Raw genomic sequence first — 14,525 nt, forward strand, 5'->3', positions numbered from 1 at the left:
ATTCTACTGGCAGGAAGCAGGCTGATAAAATTACTCACGTGCTCCAAACATGTGCTCCCTTTATGAAAAAGGAAGGATAACTCAGAAGAAGAGTGCAGAATGCAGAAGATAAAGCCACAGAGAATTATTCACAGGTCTTGGAAAGTAATCAAGAGGTGCCAGCATACAATTGGCTGGATTTCAAAATTCCTATGGACCTTTTTACATTTCATTTTTCTCCCCTTTGAATGGGAATGTCTATAGATGTTATCCTATGCCTGTACCATCACTGTATATTGTGTATGTTGGGGTAGATCACTCGTCTTTAATTTCACAGGTTCACAGATGGAGAGGAAATCTGCCACAGGAGCTGTATGTAATATATTACACCAAGGCTCCTCATCATCAGCTGGAAGTGATTTAGATAATGAAATTGTGGACTTTGCCCTGATGCTATACTAGAATGAGACTCTCAAAAAATTGCATACGGGAGTAACATGAATATTTGAGGGCCAGGGTTTAGTATGTGTTGGACAGACCTTAAAGTGGCCCCATAATTTCTGACTTCTAGTGGGAATCCCCTTTCCTCCTTGTGTGTAAGTAGGACTTGAGACGTGCATTCACCAATGGAATGGTGGCAAAATGATGGAATATATGTGACTGTGTGTGTGTGTAAGTACTTAAGAGCGTAGCACTTTCTTGCTAAAGCCTCTCTCCCTCTTCATTGCTGGTTTTGAAGAAGCGAGCTGCCATGAATCCTACAGCCATGAGGAAATAAATTCTGCCAACAACCTTAGAGAGCTTGGAAGCAGATATTTACCCAGTCAAGTCTCTGATGAGAACCCAGCCCTGGCCAATGCCTTAACTGCCAATTGTTGAGACACTGAGAAGAGGACCCAACCCAGCTGTGCCTGAACTCCTGGCCCACAGAAACTGTACAACAATAAACAGGAGTTGTTCTAAACAACTAAAAAAAAATTATTAAATAAATAAGAGGAGGAAATCTACTAGGGGCTTGCTATCTAAGATAGAAATGTAATCTAACAGAAACTACAAGTTAGTTCAAACTTATTAGAGATAAAAAATGATCTCTCTAATTTGTGTGATGGTTAGGCTATTGTGTCAACTTGGCCAGGTAATTGTGCCCAATTGTTTAGTCAAGGAAGCGCTGGGCTAACTGTAATACAAGGGCAATTTTGGACTGTTGTCACCATTGACTTTACAGCAGTGGTAAATCATAGAGATCTGATTACAATTACATCAATCAGAGAGATTGCCATTAGCAATCAGTGATGATTAACCCAATCAGTTGAATGCCTTAAAAGGGGAAGTGATTCCATCATTGAGAGAGAATTTTCCCAGTTCATCTTTGGACAGCCAACCATCTCCCAGAGCTCATCAAGAAGCTTTACTGGGGAAGTGGATTTGGCCCAACGGATAGGGCATCCACCTACCACATGGGAGATCCAAGGTTGAAACTCAGGGCCTCCTGACTCGTGTGATGAGCTGGCCCATGAGCAGTGTTGGTGAGCACAAGGAATGCCGTGCCACACAGTGTGTCCCCAGCATAGGGGAGTCCCATGCGCAAGGAATGCGTCCCATAAGGAGAGCCACCTGGCATGAAAAAGTGCAGCCTGCCCAGGAATGGTGCCACACACACGGAGAGCTGACGCAGCAAGATGACGCAACAAAATGAGACACAGATTCCAGGTGCCACTGACAAGAATAGAAGTGGACAAAGAAGATCACACAGCGAATGGAAACAGAAAGCAGACAACTGGCGGAGGGCAGGGAAGGGAAGAGAAGTAAATAGATAGATAGATCTTTAAAAAAAAAAAAAAAGAAGTAGCTTCACTGGACTTCATTGGAGCCCCTGGTTTCAGCCTGCCTGCAGAAAATGGACTTGCGCATCCCCATGGAATCTCTCTTACTATCAACAGATATCTCTTGTTGATTCTGTTTCCCTAGAGAACCCTGACTAATACAGTTTGTTATTACTTAAATTAGGCTTAATATTATCACTGCTAATTGTCATTTTGTGGAGGTGATTTTCTCTTTGGGTTGCCTTTAAGACTGGCATGTTATCCTTCATAACATAGCACAAATGATCTCCAGACCATGGGCCAGCAACGTGGACATTCAGTACAAGCTGAGAGAGGAGAGAGCACACACCCAATCCCTACACTCTATATTGAAGGGTTAGTCTGAGAAAGTGGGAACATTTAATTTCACTAAGTAACAAAAACTGTTGTGTTCTATTACCTCAATATTCTTGCAGTATGACACCTTTTTTTAAAAAATTGACTTTGGTGCTACCACATGGGCAAGTCATTAGTTATATGGGTTACCAAAGATCTTGCCCAACAAATAAGACTTCTTAAAAGTTACCAACAAGAGAGGGGCCTCGGGCCAGGCCTTCGTGGCTGCAAGCACAAAACCTTCCCCCTGCCACAAGGAGCTTCTCCCTCTTGGACTATGGCCTCTACATGGCCGCCCTGCTGCTCTTCTGCCTGGGCTTGCTCTGCTACCAGCTCAGCAGGGGACCCCCACACTTCCTGCTCAACCTGTGCCAGTACCTAGCTGCCCAATGCTATCCTGGTAACCAGCCAACTCAGTGCTGCTCCACTCCTCCAGCTCCAGGATCTTCCTCTCCAAGGATTTAGCTCCAGGCAGCCCCTCAGTCTCAATGGTGCATGTCTGCAGCTGACACCGGTACTTGTGGATCTCCTCTGGCCTCATCCCAACGGCCTCAGTGCTGCATCAGCCTACTCATTCACGTTGGCAACTTGGCCTTGTACCATTCCTCATCTGATGGCAGGTTCTTGTCATCCAGGAACTCATACTGAGCACAGATCTTAGTGCCAAACTCAGATCTGGCTTAGCCACAGCCTCATCCACTTTGGCCCACAGCCTGCAACCACGCCTGTAGAGAGGCCAGCAGGACTCATCATGCACCTGGTGCACAATTACCAGTTCATCCAGCAGTGATTCCAAACTTTTTCTCCAGGTCCAGGCAGGCCAGCATGGTGCCCTTCAAGTTGTGCTGCTGTACCTTCAGGGTGCTGGGCATTTTCATGCCCATGGCTCTCCTCCTCACATCAAGTCGGCAGCCACTGCACCCCCTCAGTCAGCCCTTCAAGCTCCAGCAGGATCTGTGTGCTCCCAGCTCACCTCCTCCAGCTTTGCTCACAGATCTCGCAGCTGACACTGCAAGAGCCAGTCATTGCATGAAGGCTCAGCGTGGAGCTACCACAGTGTGGCCAACTCAGGCTTGAGCGCTTGGATTTGCATCTCCAGCTCATGGACCTTCTCAGTGAAGATGGCAAAGTGGTCATTGAGGCCCTGCAGATCCTCCTTCTCTGTGGTGCAGGTGATCTTGTACTCATTGGTGCCTGCTGCCACTGGACTCAGGTCCAGGCCTAGGCTGAGCAACAAGGCCGAGGAGCAGGATGCCCAAGAGGCCACATGACGAGGCCACATGGCAATGGGACAGCAACTGCAAGAGGAAGCTGTCCATGCCACTGGACTGAGAGAGGTGTCAGAGAGTGGAGAACTTCTCTGAACACCTCGTGGTAGGAAGAAGCTGTATACAGGTAGTGATCCGAGCCAAAGCCCAAGGTACTGGGACCATGGCTGTGTGCATGGCTGTGGCTGGAGCTACAGAGGACCGGAGAGGTGTGCTAGGTGGGGCTACATTTAATTAGTAATGGTGATTTATGGAACAATTTACAGTTTGTAAAAGATTAATGCTCTCACTCACACACCCACACATATGCAGAGAGAAAGAGAAATGCAGGCACCTTGCCTCAAATGATGATTAATTCAGGACAGGATTTCAGCAGCCCCTTTTCTAAGATATCAGATTCTATAGTTTCTGGGTCTTCTTGCCATATGAGGATTGCAGGACAGAATAGAAATCTTGTGACCCATGTTCTTCTGCTACATTCTTATGCAGAACATATTTTGTTAATGGGAGAGGTTGTGAGCTTGCAAAAGAATCACGCATAAAATAGAGAATTTCCATAACCACCCAGTTATTAACACCTTGCATTGGTATGGAACATTTGGTAAAATTGAAGAGAGCAAATTGTTATCATTGTCCTATAGCCCATGGTTTAATTTAGGGTTTATTCTGATTACATATATTCAATGTAACATTCCTCTTTTAATCAAATTCAGACATATAATTCAGTGCTGTTGTGTTCACACTGTTGTGCTATAATCACCAGCATCCACTACCAAAACAATTGCATCATTCAAAACAAGAAGCTTGTACACTTTAGGTCTTAATTTCTTATTCCCTATACCCACCCCATCCTCTGATAACCTACATTCTAGACTCTGACTCTGTGAGTTTGCTTATTCTCATTATTTCAAATCAGTGGGATCATGTGATATTTTGTCCTTTTGTGTATGGATTATTTCACACATTGTGTCCTCCGTTTGTTGCATGCATCAGGACCTCCTTCCCTTTTATGTGGGAATAATGTTCCATTTGTGTATATATATATGGTAATATTACATTTTGTTTGCCTATTCATCAGTTGTAGGACACTTGGGGTTTCTTCCATATTTTGGCGGTTGTAGATAGTGCCGCTATGAACTTTGAAATGCAAGTATTTGTTTGAATCCCTGTTTTCAATTCATTTGGGTGTATATCTGTCAATTGCAATGAATAATGTTCTTATTTCTCTGCATCTTCTCCAACACTTATTTTCTGATTTTCTAATGGCAGTGTGAAGTGGTATCCTATTGTTATTTTAATTATTTTTTACTTGTTTAACTTTATTTTTAAAGACGTTTTAGACTACAGAAAAGTTACATCAGAAATATAGGGGGTTCTCATATGCCCCACTCCCTCCCCATCTCACATTTTCCCCTATTAATAACATCTTATATTAGTGGTACATTTGTTATAATTGATGAATAAATATTGAAACACTGCTACTCATAAGATCTACAGTTTACATTATGATTTACACTTTACACGGTGCAATTTTATAGCTTTTGACAAAATGTATAATTACCTTTATCCATCATTTCAATAGCACACAGAACAATTCCAGTGCCCCCCAAACGCCTCATGTTCACCTATTCTTCCCTGCCCTTCCCCTCAGAACCTCTGGTATATCAATGGTACTGGTTCTTCCATTACAATAATAATAATGTTTACTTTGGTCCATGGAAAAAATAAAGTTATAAACAAGAAAAGACAAAATACCTAGAGCAAAATGACAATATGGTAATAGTAATCCTACTGATGTTAACAATAACAAATACTCACATGAGTTTAAGTGCCAGGCACTATTCTAAATATTTTAACAAGCATTAACCCAAAATTAAAATAACCTATGAGTTAGTCCATGAGGTAGGTATCTTATTATCATCCCCGTTATAAAGAGAACACTATGAATTGAGAGTTTATGTAACATACCCAAGGTCAAATAATTACTACATGGGCAGAACCAGTTAAACAGACGCACATGTTTTTCTCAGCGAGATAGCTGCCAGAGTACTGCAGAAAAATATCTTCAAAGTACTGAATCACAATATCAAAAATAAAAACAAGAATAATTACACTCAGCTAAGTATTATTTGAGAATGAGAGCAAAACAAAGATTTTTTGTACTTACAATGATTAGGAGAATTTACCACCCTCATTAAAAGAATTACTGAGTGATTGTTTCAGTAGAAATAAATTATGAAGTACAAGAAAAAAGGTTAAAAAGAAATTAATATATTATGTTTAATAAATTTTATAGAGAAAAAAACACATGCATTTTAGGGTAAGCATGTTAAGGCCCTTGTGTTTAGGAGAAAGATACCAATAATAAAAAGCCATAGATTTTGTTAGAAAAATTGTGACATATGTATATGTATAAAATTTTCTGCTCTGAACTCCCAGACACTCTTGCTCCCTATACCAAGAAAGTAACCCCCTCTTTTAAATTCCTTCAAGTCAGTAATTCTGAGAGCAAAACATAATGGACTGATATAGGCCATATCACAAATGAAAACAACTCCTTTCTGGAAAATTGCAACACCTACCAGACAAAAACCCACCAGACAAGTCTGAGGTACTCTGCCACTTTTGTTTCTTTCCCCTAAAAAACTCTTCTCACTATCCATATTTGGGGGTATATACTCCATGTTGCAACAGCATGAATACATACATTCTCCTACCTTTTAAGTCTTGGGGAATTTTGAAAGATTGACCTATGTTAATATATAAAGGTAATAAATGAAATGATAAATATAAAATTTATAGCTTCCAACCTGTAAAAAGGGGAAAAGGGGAGACCAGAGAAATTTTTACTAAACCAGTAGAAGGCAGTGAGTGGTTACCAAAAAAATTGAAGAAAGAGAATAGTAAAAATAAGTCACAAAATGACCTTTAAAAATTCCAAATGTATAAGTAATCACTTTAAATGTAAAATGATTGCACTCAACTATTAGCAGACAGAAGTTTTCAGATTGGATGAAGAAAACAACAATAAAAACATACAACCATATGCTCTTTATAAGAAAACACCAAAAATAAAACTGCATAAGTAAAAAATAAAATATAAATAGATATGCAATGCAATTATCATTCAAAGAAATGCTAACTTATCAATATTAATGTCAGAAAACATATACTTTAAAAACAAAAAATAAACAAACAGGAAGCTAAGGAACACTAAACAACAATTAAAAGAATATTATATATCCAGAAAATATAAGAATTATTAACTTGTAACACTTAATAATAAATTGACAAAATATATAAAACAAAATACAAATTACAAACTGTAAAGAAAAATGGATAAATCCATAAGCGTGAGAGACATGTCAACGTCCCATTATCTAAAACTGATAGATGGCAAGAGCAATTAATGAGAAGATACAGGGAAACGGACTTGGCCCAGTGGTTAGGGCGTCCGTCTACCACATGGGAGGTCTGCGGTTCAAACCCCGGGCCTCCTTGACCCATGTGGAGCTGGCCCATGCGCATTGCTGATGCACACAAGGAGTGCCATGCCACGCAGGGGTGTCCCCCGCATAGGGGAGCCCCACGCACAAGGAGTGCACCCCATAAGGAGAGCCGCCCAGCGCCAAAGAAAGTGCAGCCTGCCTAAGAATGGCACCACCCACACGGAGAGCTGACACAATAAGATGACGCAACAAAAAGAGACACAGATTCCCATGCTGCTGACAACAACAGAAGCGGACAAAGAAACAAGACAGAGCAAAGAGACACAGAGAACAGACAACTGGGGTGGGGGAGGGGGAGGGGAGATAAATAAATAAATAAATAAATAAATAAATAAATCTTAAAAAAAAAATGAGAAGATATAAAATTTGGACAACAAAATTAACAAGCTTGATCTAACAGATGTACAAAGAACAAGGCACCCTCACTGCACATTTAGAGAATATATAAGTGTACGTGAATATTTATAAAAAATCAAACATATATTACTTTGTTGAAAAATTCCAAATATCAAAGAATCATTAACATACAGGCCATATTTTTATAAGGCTATTAAATTAGAAATCAACAATAAAATGTACTCCACTCTCATACATTGACATAAATTTAGAGTACTGAATGCATATACTAGGGGAAAGAAGACATTTAAATATGAAATTCAAGAAGTAGACGGGAAAATGATAAGCCTACAGAAACAAGAAAAAAGGGAAGCAATTTGGCAGTTCCTAAACACACCTTACAACCTCCTTTTCTGAATGAAACTCTTAAGTCTATGTACGAGCAAAAAGTTGTTTATTACAGCATCCTTGAAAGAGTGAAAGTTGGAAACAATCATCTTTCAGTAAAGAAATGGAGAAATGGACTTATTTATACAATGAAATATAATATAGCAATTATTATGCATAAACAAGAACTACATGTATCAGAATAGCTAAATCTCATAAGCATAATTGAGTGAAAAGGTTTCAAAATAATAGAGACAGTATTATGCCATCTATACACATTTTTAAAAGGCAAAACCATAGTATACATTGTTTATGGATATATATATAGAAAAGACCCACCAATTTTAGCATAGTGATTGCCTCTGGGGAGGATGGCAAGTGGAACAGAATGCTATAAAGAAAGAAATAGGAGAAGATGGGGGGGCAGGGCAGGGTTATAGCTATTTCTGTGTCTTTTTTTTTTTTTTTTTTTACTTTTAGAGAAGCTATAGATTACATAGGTGTTACATCAAAAATATAAGGGATTCCCATATGTCCCCCCCTCCCTCCCTCCCACAGTAACAACGTCTTTCATTAGTGTGGTACATTTGTTACAGTTGATGAACACATATTAAGTATTACTATTAACCATGGAATATAATTTACATTCTGCCCTGCATGATTTTATAGGTCCTGACAAAATGAAAAAAGGCCTCTATCCATCACTGCAATGTCATACAGGAAAATTCCAATGTCCTGAAAATGCCTCCATGTTACACCTATTCTGCCCTCGCCCTCCCCTCATAATCTCTGGTGGCCGCTGCCTTTATCTGAACGATACAAGTTCTTCCATTGCTAGAATTATAAGTCTATAACAGAATATTACTGTTTACTTTAGTCCATTGTTCATTCCCCAATTCTGAGGATTTTGGGATGGTGATGCCCACTCTGTTTCTAACTGAGAGGGGGCTTAGATCCCATGGGGCAGCTGGATAGAACTGTCTTGCTTGCAGTTGCAGACACTCTCTGTTCTTTGGGGTGGTCATTGTCCATCATCATCTCCTCGTTAATTGTCCTGGTTGAGTCCAGTGAATTGGAGAGTAGGTGTTGCAACTCTGCTGAGATTCAGGGCTCTATAGGCACATAAGCAGGCCAAAGACTTAAGGCTCTGGGACATATGTTTAAGAAGTATAGTGCTAATTATAGGTTCAAATAAAAGGGGCAGAAGAATGAAGTGCAGGGAAACTATTAATGAGCCTAACTCTGTTTCACTGGGGAGCATGAATTCCAGAGTAAGGCCTGCTAACAGGGTGCCAAATTCTTGAGCTGTCTTACCTGCTTATAGTGTCTAGATGTCTCTAGAGCCTTCAGGAGTCCCACTGTTTGAGGCACTGTTTACTGTGGCAATCAATGAGATCCTGCTGAGACATGCATAAGTATAACTTCTGGAAAGACCTCCTGACTCACTTTGAAATCTCTTCGTCATAAAAATTCATTTGTATTTAATATTTCCCTTTGGTCAAAGTCTTTTTCCAAATGCATTGCTACTTTGTTTGTAAAAATCCCTCGGTTCCAGGGAGACCTGTCACTGGGAGTCATTTTCCACGCTGGGGGGAAGGTTGTGCATTTATATGCTGAGTTTGGCTTAGAGAGAGGTCACACTGAGCAACAAGGAGGCTTTCAGGAGATAACTCTTAGGCAACATATAATACTATACTAAGTTTCAGTTTCACAAGAAAACGTTCATACATACAATCATCCATATCAAGGGCCTGGCATAATGGTCTGTCTTCCTTCACTAGGCACTGCCCTTATATTTGGGATATTCTTGCTATTCTACTAGGGAATGTAGCAGGACTCCCCAGGATGAAATTCAATATTCTTTCAGTTGTTGTATGGGTCTCCACCCAACAAGGCAAAGCCCCATGAACATTTGAACATATTCATATGCCTTAGAGGCATGCCCCAAGTGCACCCCTCCCTACACATCCCCCCATCACTGACACCCTGCACCAGTGATCCTCAATCCTCCCCTGCTACAGCTATGACCCTTCTGTGATCCAAAACCTCTTCATAAATGAAGCCAAAAAAATAAAATTTATAATGAAATAATAATTTTTAAAATAACAAATGAAATACAAAAATAAAAATAGAAAAATTAAAAATTTTGAAATAAAATAAAAAATTTTCATACATTGTGTTGTAGAGAGTGGTGAGCCAATGCCCACATGGGCAAAATCTATGATAAGGTGGATGATAAGGTGGAAGGGTGTGGTTGGGCAGTGGATGGAAGTGAGAGTGGTACAGTGCAGTGAAGTGATTGGGTTTTGGCTGTGCTGGTCTGTAGGGGGGAGTTGGGGGCAGTGTTGGGCCATCCATGGAATTGGGGGAGGGTTGGAGGAAGGAGCAGGTGAACTCTGGGGATTTGCAGGTCTGTGCTTAAAACTACAATGGTGCAAATGTTCTTTTGGCAATATGGCAGGGGATGGTTACTGGTGTTGGTACCAGGGGTAGTGGGGTTATGTGGGATACGGGGCACCTGGGGTATGCCTCTATGGAATATGTAAGAGTTCATCATGTCATAGTGTGTTATCTCAGTGGGTGGAGACCCACACAATACACAAGAAAATATTCAATTCCTATCCTTGGGAATCCTTCTATGTTCTCAATTAGAGGGACAAAAATCTCTCAAGAATATAGGCAGTGCCGAATAAAAGAAAACAGACCAATATGTCAAGCCCGCAAGTTTATTCTTCAAAAACTGAAAGTTAGTGGTTACCATATGTTTTGAGGGGAGAGTGGAAGAGGGGAAAGGCATTGGGTATATGGAAATCCCTTATATTTTCTGCAACTTTTCTGTAACATAAAGCGTCTTTAAAGATAAAATGAAAAAAATAAGACTCTGAGGGAACATATGGAAGAAATTGTTACTGTATATACAAGATAGCAGATTGGTGTCATTTTTTTCAAAGAGAGAGAGAAAAGCTAAAGCAAATAGACAAAATGATCATTCTCAGTGGTGGCAACTGATACACAATTTTATGTACTTTCCAATACATGTTTATATTTTTTAATATGAAAGACTATACAAAGGACTAAAAAATTCCCATAAAATTAAGAAGAGGGCAATGGCACTAGTTCTCAATGTCATTTTCAATATCATCCTAGAAGTTCTGGAAAAGGACAGTAAAAATAAATAATAGGAATAAATATTATAAATAAGAAGACAAGATTACAATTGATATGATTATCTACCTGGAAAACCTGAGAGATTACTTAAAACCTGTAAAAACTAAAATGAGTTCATAAAGGACTCTTTCAAAATATACACTTAAAAATAAATAGACAAAAAATCCATTTGATTTATCACATATTGACAATAATAAGTAGGAAAATATAAAAGCATTCTCAGCTACAGCGGAGCATACAAAATATTTAGGTTTTAATTTAATAAGAACTATGTAGTGTCAATATGAGGAAAACCATAAAACATTACTCTGGGATATTAAAAAAAAGTCTTAAATGCATAAATGTTTATCTCCCAAACTTTTTACTATATGCCAAAGACTGTTCAAAGAGATTTATAAATATTATTTCATTTAAACCATATAACAGCCATTCGAAATGAGTACCATCACCATCCCCACTTTAATAAATAAGGAAACTGGGGCACCGAATAGTTAAGTAAATTGTTCAAGGGTGCACAGCTCATCAATGGCAGAACCTGGATTTGAAGCAGGGCCATCTGGTTTCAGAATTTTTACTCTTAACCATTAAACTCCACTACCTTTCTTTCTCCAGTGGAATAACTCCGTATGATTTTGAAAGGTCAATGTTAACTAATTATTTTAGTCTTTAACAACATAACAAAATCTCAGTACCATTTTTTGGGGCTTGATCTAATAACAATTAGCTGCAGATTGGTAAAATTAATGAAAATTAGTTAGACTATGTTGTATGGATTAATGAAAATGCAGTTACAGATATGCAAAGATGCCTATAGCAAATCAAATGGAAAAAAATTACAAAGCCATACATATAATACAATTTTCCAATAGTGTAAAATTATATATAAATTTATTTATTTATTTATTTATTTGAAGTATCAAAGTTATACAAAAGAAAAATGTCAAAATATTAACAGAAATTTTACATAAGAAGAAATTCCAATGGTTATAAGCATATAAAAATGTTTTATTTCATAAGTACATAGAATATTTTGAGACTGTGCTTTTAACAGCATTATTGGGGTACAAAAGATATACAATAAGCTACACACATACAAACATCCAAGAAACCATAACCACAATCTAGATAATGGATATATCCATCACCTTCAAAAGTTTTCTAATGGCTCTTTGTGCCTCATCCTTCCCTCACATTGCCCCCTCCTGAGTACCCTGACAACAACTGATCTGCCATCCATTACTACAGATTGGTTTGCATTGCCTAGAATTTTAAATAAATACAATCACACAATACATACTCATTTTTGGTCTGGCTTTTTATACTCAGTGTAATTATTTTGAAATTCATTTATTTTGTTGCATCTATCAGTAGTTCATTCCTTTTGATTGCTGAGTAGTATTCCATTTTTTAGCTATTACACAATTTGTTCATTCACCTGTTGAACATTTGGGTTACTTACAGCTTTTGTATATTACAAATAAAGTTGCCATGAACAACCATGTACAAGTATTTGTATACAAAAACACTTTCATTTCTTTTGAGTAAATATCTAGAAGAGGTAAGTGGATGTGGCTCAAGCTGTTGAGGACCTGCCTACCACAAGGTAGGTCCCAAGTTCACTTCCCAGTGCCTCCTAAAGAAGACAAGCAAGACAATGGACTGGCATGGCTAGCTGATGCAACAAGATGATGCAAAGAGATGACTCAACAAAGAGACACAACAAGGAAACACAATGAGAGACACAACAAGCAGGAAGCGTCAGTAGCTCAAGTGATTGGGCAACTCCCTCCCACATGGGAGGACCCAGGTCTGGTCTCTGTTGCCTCCTAAAAAGAAGACAAGTAGACACAGAGAGCACACAATGAGCAGATAGTGAGCACAAACAATGCAAGGGGAGAAAAAATTTTAAAAATAAAATAAATCTTTTAAAAAATATACCTAGAAGTGAAACTACTGAGTAGTATGGTGTCTATTTAAGAACTGCAAATTCTCCAATACGGAGAATTTATACACTCCCACCAGCAATGTGTGAGAGTTCCAGTTGCTCCACATCTTTACCAGCACATAGTACGGTTAGTCTTTTTAATTTTAGCCATTTTAGTGGTGGCATTGTGATATCGTACTTTTAATTTGCATTTTCCTAATGACTAATGATGTTGTCATGTAATTATTTGCCTTCCATACATTTTCTAATGTGATTATTTGCCCTCTTGTATCTTCTTTGTCTTAATATAGTGTTAGAGTAAGTCTTGAAATCAAATAACTTCCTCAGCATGATTCTTATTTTTCAAAATTGTTATGTCTATGCTATTTCATTTGCCTTTCCATATAAATTTTAGTATCAGCTTGTCAATTTCTACAAAAAAAAAAACCTACTGGCATTTTATTCAAACTGCATTGAATCTATAGTTCAATTTGGAGACAATTGACATCGTAAATACTGAAATTTTAAATTCATGATACTGCATCTGTCTCCGTTTATTTAGGTCTTTGATTTATTTGACCAACATTTTGTAGCTTTTCAGCATACAGATCCAACTCACATTTTTTGAGATTTACACCTAAGTATTGTATAATTTTGTGCTATTGTAAATGGTGCTGGTTTTTATTTCAATTTCCAATTGTTGATTGCTAAGATATTAAATTGAATTTGAATTTTATATATTGACTTTATATCTCTAAACTCTGCTAAACTCACTTATTAGTTTGAGCCACCTTTTTGTAAATTCTTCAGGATTTTCCTTTTTTTTTTTTTTTATTTCTCTCCCCTTCCCCCTACCCCAGTTGTCTGTTCTCTGTGTCTTTTTGCTGGGTGTTCGTCTTTGTATGCTTCTGTTGTTGTCAGTGGCACCGAGAATCTGTGTTTCTTTTTGTTGCATCATCTTGTTATGTCAGCTCTCCGTGTGTGCAGCACCATTCCTGGGCAGGCTGAACTTTCTATGGCGCTGGGTAGCTCTCCTTACAGGGCACACTCCTTGCATGTGGGGCTCCCCTACTCGAGGACACCCCTGGGTGGCACGGCACTCCTTGTGCGCATCAGCACTGTGCATGGGCCAGCTCCACACAGGTCAAGGAGGCCCGGGGTTTGAACTGCGGACCTCCCATGTAGTAGGCAGACGCCCTAACCACTGGGCCAAGTCTGCTTCCTCTTCAGGATTTTTCTATGTAGTCAATCATGTCACCTACAAAGAGAACATAGTTTAATTTCTTTCTTTCCAATTTGTATGACTTTTATTTCTTTTTTGGTTTTTGTCACTGGCTTGGACCTAGAGCACAGTTGAATATGAATCATGATAGTGGACTTGCTTGCCTTGATTCTTATCTTATAGGGAAAGCTTTCCATCTATACCATTAAGTATGTTAACTTTAGATTTTTTGTAGATGCCATTTATCAAATTGAGGAAGGCTCCTGGTTTCTATTCCTAGTTTACTAAAGTTTGTATAATGAATGGATGTTGAATTTTGTCAAATGCCTTCTCTGCATCTATTGAAGTGTTTATAGTTTTCTTCATTAGTCTGTTGAAACGGTGAATTATACTAGTTGATTTTCAAATGTTGAATCAGCCTTGCTTTCCTGATGTAAACTCTATAAGCCCCATGATATAGTATCCTTTTTTTGTCTTTCTTTATTTTTTTAATGTTACATTCAAAAAATATGAGGTCCCCATTTACCCCCCACC

The 14,525-nt window shown here is 38.6% G+C and overlaps 1 pseudogene; it reads right to left on the reverse strand.

Moving 5' to 3' along the window:
- Positions 1-2,538: 2,538 nt before the first annotated feature.
- Positions 2,539-3,459, reverse strand: LOC111761609 (alpha-internexin pseudogene; annotated as a pseudogene).
- Positions 3,460-14,525: the final 11,066 nt, after the last annotated feature.

This window comes from Dasypus novemcinctus, chromosome 8, assembly GCF_030445035.2.
Source record: "Dasypus novemcinctus isolate mDasNov1 chromosome 8, mDasNov1.1.hap2, whole genome shotgun sequence".
Taxonomy (NCBI): domain Eukaryota; kingdom Metazoa; phylum Chordata; class Mammalia; order Cingulata; family Dasypodidae; genus Dasypus; species Dasypus novemcinctus.